Raw genomic sequence first — 7,507 nt, forward strand, 5'->3', positions numbered from 1 at the left:
CACCCCTGCCCCTAGTACTTACCAGCCTGGAGTGGCTGCAGCAGGGACTGCCCAAATGATCAAAGTTCTTTGAATCTTTGCCAAAGCTTCAGAGATCTTTGAATCAATTTGGACCTTTAAATTGGTCCCCTGATTTGATTTGGATTTAGAGATTCAGCCACTGAATCGGCCAAATCTCCTCTGAATCTAATCACCACCCAAAGTTTTGCACAGCCCTAATAGATATATAAGTATATGTAATATTATATATTTATATAATGTGAATAGATAGATAGATAGATATTTCATAGATTTCATAGACATTAGGACTGGAAGGGACCTTGGGAGATCATCGAATCCAGCCCCCTGCCCAAAGGGCAGGAAGTCAGCTGGGGTCATAGGATCCCAGCAAGATAAGCATCCAATTTACTCTTGAAAGTGCTCAATGTAGGTGCTTGAACCACCTCCACTGGCAGACTGTTCCAGACCTTGGGGGCTCGGACAGTAAAGAAATTCTTCCTTATGTCCAGCCTGAAACGGTCTTGCAGGAGTTTGTGACTGTTCGACCTCATCATCCCTTGGGGTGCTCTGGTGAATAAACATTCCCCCCAGAAACTTTTACCCATTGGTAGCTTTTTTAATGCATTTGTGGCACATAGTATATGTCTATAACAAGCTTACATCATTGAGGGGCATAATTACTTAGCCATTTATAGGCCACTTTTAAATGGAACATTAATATAAAGTCTTTCCTAATATTCACTTTCCCAAAAATGATTTTGTTGCTCTGTGAAAATAGCTTCCTTGCTAATCTCCTTCACCCCCCTCCCTGCCCACATAGTGTCTAGATGTCAGTGATGGAAATGTGTATCTATGAGCTCAAGCAGCCACATAATGAACCTCTCACATAGGCCTCACACCTCTCCTGTAGATATTAAAGCAGAAGTGTTCAGTTCAAAGTGGAGTTCAAGTCATGACCCAAGGGGTCAAGCTCATCATGAATAATCAGGCGATAACTGCAAAAACTTTCTTCAGTTCTAAAAATACTTCCCTGGGTTTTTAGCCTGCTGTGTCTTGGCAACATACTCAGCAGGGAGGCCTGCTAGCTATCTGAAGATGCCACTAGCATTTCACTCATCTGGCATATGTGATCTTTAAACACAAAGTGGGAAAATGCTTATGGAAGGGAGTGATGAGGAAAAGATGCTAGAGTTATAACTCCAGAGACAGACATTTTCTATCCATACAAGTTAGACAATGCTTTAATCTGCACTACAGCAGCACAAGATGACTGTGGATCATGCTCCCTGTCACAGCTTACACCTTTGTACCTTACCGATGTTTTATTAAGAAAGGACTGGGCAGTTTCCTCTTCTCATCCAGTCTTTGGATTCATAAAGCAAAACTGGGTATTAAAGATGGCACCATTTTTTTGTGCTGTGGAGTCCTGTACATTGGAAAATGGGCTGAGAGCACTAACTCTGTTCAGAGAAAGGCCACAGAGCACTTGGATAAGACCAGGAAGGCTCTCATAGACTCATAGAAAAGTAGGGCTGGAAGGGACCTCACAAAGTCATCAAAATATAGACCCCTGCTCAAGGCAAAATCATCCCTGACTAAACCATCCTAGTCAAGTGTGTGTCTAACCTGCTCTTGAAAACTCCCAAGGATGAAGAGTCCACAACTTCTCTAGACAGCCTGTTTCAATGCTTGACCACCCTCATAGTCAAAAAGTCCCTCCTAATCTCCAACCTCAATTTCCTCTGATGCAGTCTAAGGCTACTTCTTCCAATCCTGCCTTCTGTGGCCACAGAGAAAAGCCTGTCTTCATCCTCTCTATAAGTGCCCTTCAGGTATTGAAAACTGTTACCACATCCCCCTGCAGTCTTCTTTTCTTCAGACTAAGCAATACTAGCTCTTTCTGCCTTTCCACATAAGCCATGTATCCCAGGCCTCTCTAACCATTTGTTTTGCTCTGTGCTCGATGCCTTCCAGTCTGTCCACATCTTCCTTGAAGCCCAAAACTCAGCACAATAGTTCAGGTGAGGCTTGACCAGTAAAAAACAGAACAGAAGAATCACTTCCCTTTATTTGCAAGTAACACTCCTGTTAAGACAAACCAGTGAACTGTTAACTTTTTTTTTTTTGCTAGAAGAACACATTGTTGGCTCATTTTCAGCTTTAAAGTATTGTTCATCACAGCCAGGTAGTTCTTGCCCTCTGACCCTTCTGCATGTCTATAGATGGCTCTCAGAGAAGCCAATCCAGTGACCATGGGTGTATCTAAACATGCACTTTAGTTAATGCACATTATATCTAGCATATTGTGAGGTACTAGGAAAATGCACCTTAGCCTGTCTTAATGTGCATTAACTACAGAAAATGTTTTTTAGTGACACTTATTATGCACTAGCTTACTTTAATGCACATTAGCTAAATAACACTTTTTAGTGATGCTTTAATGCACATTAAAATAAACTAATGCACAGTAAAGTGCATGTATAACCCTCAGATCATTCTCTGCACTGCTGCAGTCTAATCATTCCCAGTCTGTACATGTCTGTATCTATGGCTTCTATTTGCTATGAACTGTAAGAAGGGAGGCAAACCTCTACTTTAACTCTGAAGGATTCTGCCTCCAATTCACCACCCCAGGAGGTAATTGTAGTTCCATCAGAATCAATGAGATGGATTCAAAGCTGGTGCAAGTAATAAATAATTTGCTGAGGCCAATAGGTATGTGTCTAGGTAAGTTGTGCAAGCTTTGGTCTTATGCCACAAAATTGATTGCTTTTCTGAATGTTGGAATGCCACAAAATTAAAGCTGAGTTACACTATTAATTGATTCAGGATGGTCCTTTTTGACTAATTATGTTCAAGAGAGCTCTGTCAATACAATTTGCTCTCAGTTGTCACTGTAACAACAAGTGTAATGGGTTCAGGTGCACACTGGGTAACATATACATTCACTCAATACCGTTGCCCTAAGAAACAATATGAACATTGATGAAAGTAAGGATTTTTCAATAAATCAAACAAAGATTAATCTGATATACATGTTAACATTTAGTATACTAATTAAATGTAGTCTGACATTTTCAATTATATTGGGTTTCTTACTTTCTGGAGCCTGGAAGCTATGTAATGTTCTCCAATGATGGTCTTTGATGAGAGTGGTAGGGAATATCTAAAATGGTAATGCCAATATTGGGTCATAGAGCTTTGTATTCAAATCTTGTAGTGCAATTGTAGCACTGAGCTGCAAAGCACTGTGCAGTCACAAGCTAATTAATCCTCCAAACTGTCTCCTGAAATGAATTAGATTGAACAGATAAGGAAACTGAAGCAGAAAACGGCTAAGTCCCCATCTAAGCCAGTGTGAAAGCCAAAATACAGTATCACTGACCTATGGTTATTCTCAGTCTGGTAGGCCATTCTGCCTGGTTAGGGATAGCAAGAATCCTCATGTACTTAACCTGACATAAACTGAGCCAGCTGTGAGTACTTTTTCAGGAAAGCATGCATGCCTGGGATAGCACTTCGATGAATCACTTCAATGGGATATTGGGCCCTCTTCCTAAAGAATTATTTTACAAGAATATGTTCTGACAGCTGCAGAGAAGAGCCCCGTTGCTTGATGTCCTATTGCAGTCACAAATATTATCCCATTTGCTTGATTATGATCACTGACAGACATATATGCCACGGGATATTTCTTTTTTTGACATAATTCTGCTATTCGCTCCTCGTCGACTTGCTGACGCCAACACCTATTATAAACTGTCCCCCACTTCTCTGGGTTCTTGAAAGCTCACTTTTAAAAATCCCACTGTATTTCTCGTTAGAATGATACCCCTACAGAAAACCCCATTGTTCTTTTTCACATGCTCCCTAACTTTGTGGAGGAATAATCTCTCTGACTGCATGTCAATAATTCAGGCCCAACACCATGCACTCCACCACCAGATCCCAAAAAGGCCTAAGCAGACTAAAAAACAAATGCAAGCTGGTGCAGAGAAATAAGAGATGGAAAATTATTGGGCAATCTTAACAATCTTCAGGGCAATGCAGCTTTATTCCAGTTGGGCACATCTACACAAGACATTTACTGTGGAGCTAATTAGCTCTGCAGTAAAATGTCAGTATCTGCACATGTGGTGCTATTAGGATGGAGTAAACTAATTAACTCTGCCATAGGATAGTACTGTCCAACACAAGTACTGTCCTACAGTGGAGTTATTTACTCTGCTGCAGCTCATGTGTAGACACTAATGGGGCTGGCTGGGGCACGAGGGTGCTTCACTGCTGGGGCTGCCTGGCAGCTAGCTTTGTACTGGAGCACCCTCTTGCCCCATCCAGCATCTGCAGCATGTTGAGCCAGGTCAGAGCAGCCCTGGGCTGGCAGGCTGACCCCTGGGACCCCAGCAGTGGGGGCTGCTCTACCCTGGCTCAAGTGTTGTAGCACCAGGCACACATGCAAAGATAACACCTGCAAGCAATAAGCTCCAGCACAAGCTGCACCAAAGTTTATTTGCTGCATTAAATGCTTGTGTAGATAAGCCCACTGAAAGGTTAAAAGCCAACTCAAGCTCAGCTTATCTGGCATAGTTATGTTTGCATAGTCAATGGCACAGAAGGAACTGTTGCATTTGCCATCACACACAGCTATTGTTGATGCATCACCACAAATGACCCATTTAAAGCTTGGTCAAGTAAAAGTAGACTTCAGCCCAAAGTTTTCACACATGCCTCAGGAGCCCTGTTAAAACAATTTAACAGCTCTGCCACTGCATTTACTATACAATTTACCCCTATGTTGAGTGCCAATTCATGATGAATGCATCATTCAAATCCTATTTAAATCCTGTTTTAGGCACCCAAGTGATGCAAAGATACAGTGCTAGATCTCTGCACAAGGCTCCAATTTCACCTACTAGTGATCCCACTAAAGTAAAAGGGACCACTTGCATGAGTTAGTATTGTGCAGGTGAGTAATGATTGCAGGATTGGACCCTAAATATATAATGCAGATCTCTGGTCACATAAATTAAAAAGATGTCTGCCACTGATTACATTAATTTATTTTGTATAACTGCAGTCATGGCTTGTCTTATGGACTTGGGAGGGGAAATGAAGTGCCAAGCTAATAAGTAGTTTAAATCATAATTTCCACTGCCACATTTCTGAGCAGAATTCACACACCTGTTAATTTGCTGAGACAGGTTTTTCTTTGCATCTTTGCTCCACGCCCCTTCTATTTTGCATTTCTCAGGTACTGTAGGGGCATTCAGTTAACCAGTCCAGTTCATATTTCAGAGGAAATGTAATCGATAAATCACTTATATTAGTCTTATGTCCCTACACAAGGGTTTCATTATTAAGGATATTTTGAAAGGTTCACTGAATATTACACTTTGAAATAAGTGTCTCTTGCCTGGGAGCAATTTTCAAGCTGTCTTCTGGGAACCAGGACACACTTAAAAGGATTTAGTAGTGGAAATCCTTCATTTAGAAAATCCATTTCTGCAATTCACATGTTAAAGAAATGGAAAATGTTTCTTTACCAACTTCAACTGTAGTAAATGCATGTGAAGAGCTCCCCATCCCTGAAACATGGCTAATTTTCTTCGTTCATCCCATTTCTGAGTGGATGCTTTGCTTCACTGTTCACATCTTGAAATCTGTGCGTTTCATCACATCTATCATTTTGTCCTAACAGAGTCAAAGACTTTGGGCTTTGCAGTTGAATGAACTGGGACCGCTGAGTGCACCACTTCTCATTTTAAAACATTCCATAGTGCTTGGTTTCTGTGCATGTCTGAGAACAGTATACGTTCAGTGAAATAGCTGGAAAAACAAAGCACAAATTACCAACTATATCACCCTACACATTTATGATGGTGGAGGAAGCAACACATTTCAAGTATGTTTTGTCTTTTTTTTTTTATTGTCCTTGTTTGCAAAAGAACAAAATCAAGAAGCCAATCCATCTGTCAACCTTTCATCTTGTAAAAGCTAATCTGGGCCAGGGATGGAGGTAAATTTTTGATAAAACAAGCAACTGACACTTTAGATTTAAAAAGAACCGTTCTCCCCTCGACTTAGTTACAATAAAATGTAGGGAAAAATGTAATACAAACAGAATTTCCCTAGGGATTGGACATTAACACTTCACTTACTATGTTCTGTCAATCAGAATCCATCTGTACAGGAGTAAGTATGTAGGAGCCTGGGACAATACAAAGAGAATACAGAATTCATAGGTGGTTTTTTTTATATCTTTATTTTTCACTCTACCATTCTGGATATCCACTTTACTTGACTGGGTCAGTTTGCTTGATGAAACTTGTCTTGGTTCCAAATAGATGGTGTGAGTCTAGGAACAGTTTTTTTGACAACAGTTCTTGTGTGCCGGATATATGGAGTTTATTTGACATATTTGTCATTTTTTGAACATGCTGTATGTTTTACGATGATGGTATGATGGTTTAAATCTCCCTCAACAAAGCTGAAGCCCCATTAGTACCAGCAGTGCAAGAGGACTATGCGGCCTGGCAGTTACCTGGAGAAATGAGAGGGACTTAATACTAAACTTGGAAGCTCCAAAACTGGAAACTATTGCAAAAGTCTGCTCCAGAGTTTGACACGGTCTTTAAGCCAGACATGTTGGTCTAAATCAATGCTTTGAATGGACCAGTGAAGGAGAATCATACTAATAAAAACACCCCTTCTTTCCAGTCAGATGTGAATGCAACTAAAAATAACGTTGCCTGCAGTAAATTGAATGGAATTCCCTAAACAGCTCCCTGTTAATTAAATGTGCTTGTGAGTCATACGGCCAAGGAAGTGCTAGAGGACCTCAATCTCAAGCTATCTAGAGCATGGTGCTCAACCATTTTCCACGGCAGCCCAGATGGGCATTACCTGGTTTGACTACCAGCTGGATGATAGTTCCAGTCCACCACCTGTGCAGGGCTGGTGTGGCAGTGACCACCTGGCCATGTGGAAGGGGGTTGGGGGCATCCTAACCTGAGTGTGGCCATGCTGGGGTCGGAAGGATGGTTCACCTGGCCGTCGGGTGGGGAAAGAACAAGGCATGACCCAGCTGAACCCTGGCCCATTGGGAAAAAGGCAGCATAGTCTGGACCCATGGGAGAAAGGGGAACATAGCCCAGCATTACAGTGGAGACAGTGCATGGCCCAGCCCCAACCCAGCTCTCTAGGGAAAAGAGGGCATGGCTTGGCTCTGACCGGGTTCATGGGGCTTGGGGTTTAGGAATTGGGCAGGAGGGAGAGTGGCCATAATGATGGCCACCACTCCCCCCATACCAAACTTCCTAACCCCTTGGGGAGCTCTGGTCGCCAGAGGCAATAGGTCCATGGACCACATTTGGCCTGCAAGGAAAAGATTGAACACCCCTGCTCTAGAGTTTCATAGTTTCATAATTAGTAGGGTTGGAAGGGACCTGAGCAGATCATCAAGTCTGACCCCCTGCCATGGCAGGAAAGAGTACTGGGCTCAAACGAC

Source organism: Crocodylus porosus, unplaced genomic scaffold, assembly GCF_001723895.1.
Source record: "Crocodylus porosus isolate Cpor-Errol unplaced genomic scaffold, CroPor_comp1, whole genome shotgun sequence".
Lineage (NCBI taxonomy): Eukaryota > Metazoa > Chordata > Crocodylia > Crocodylidae > Crocodylus > Crocodylus porosus.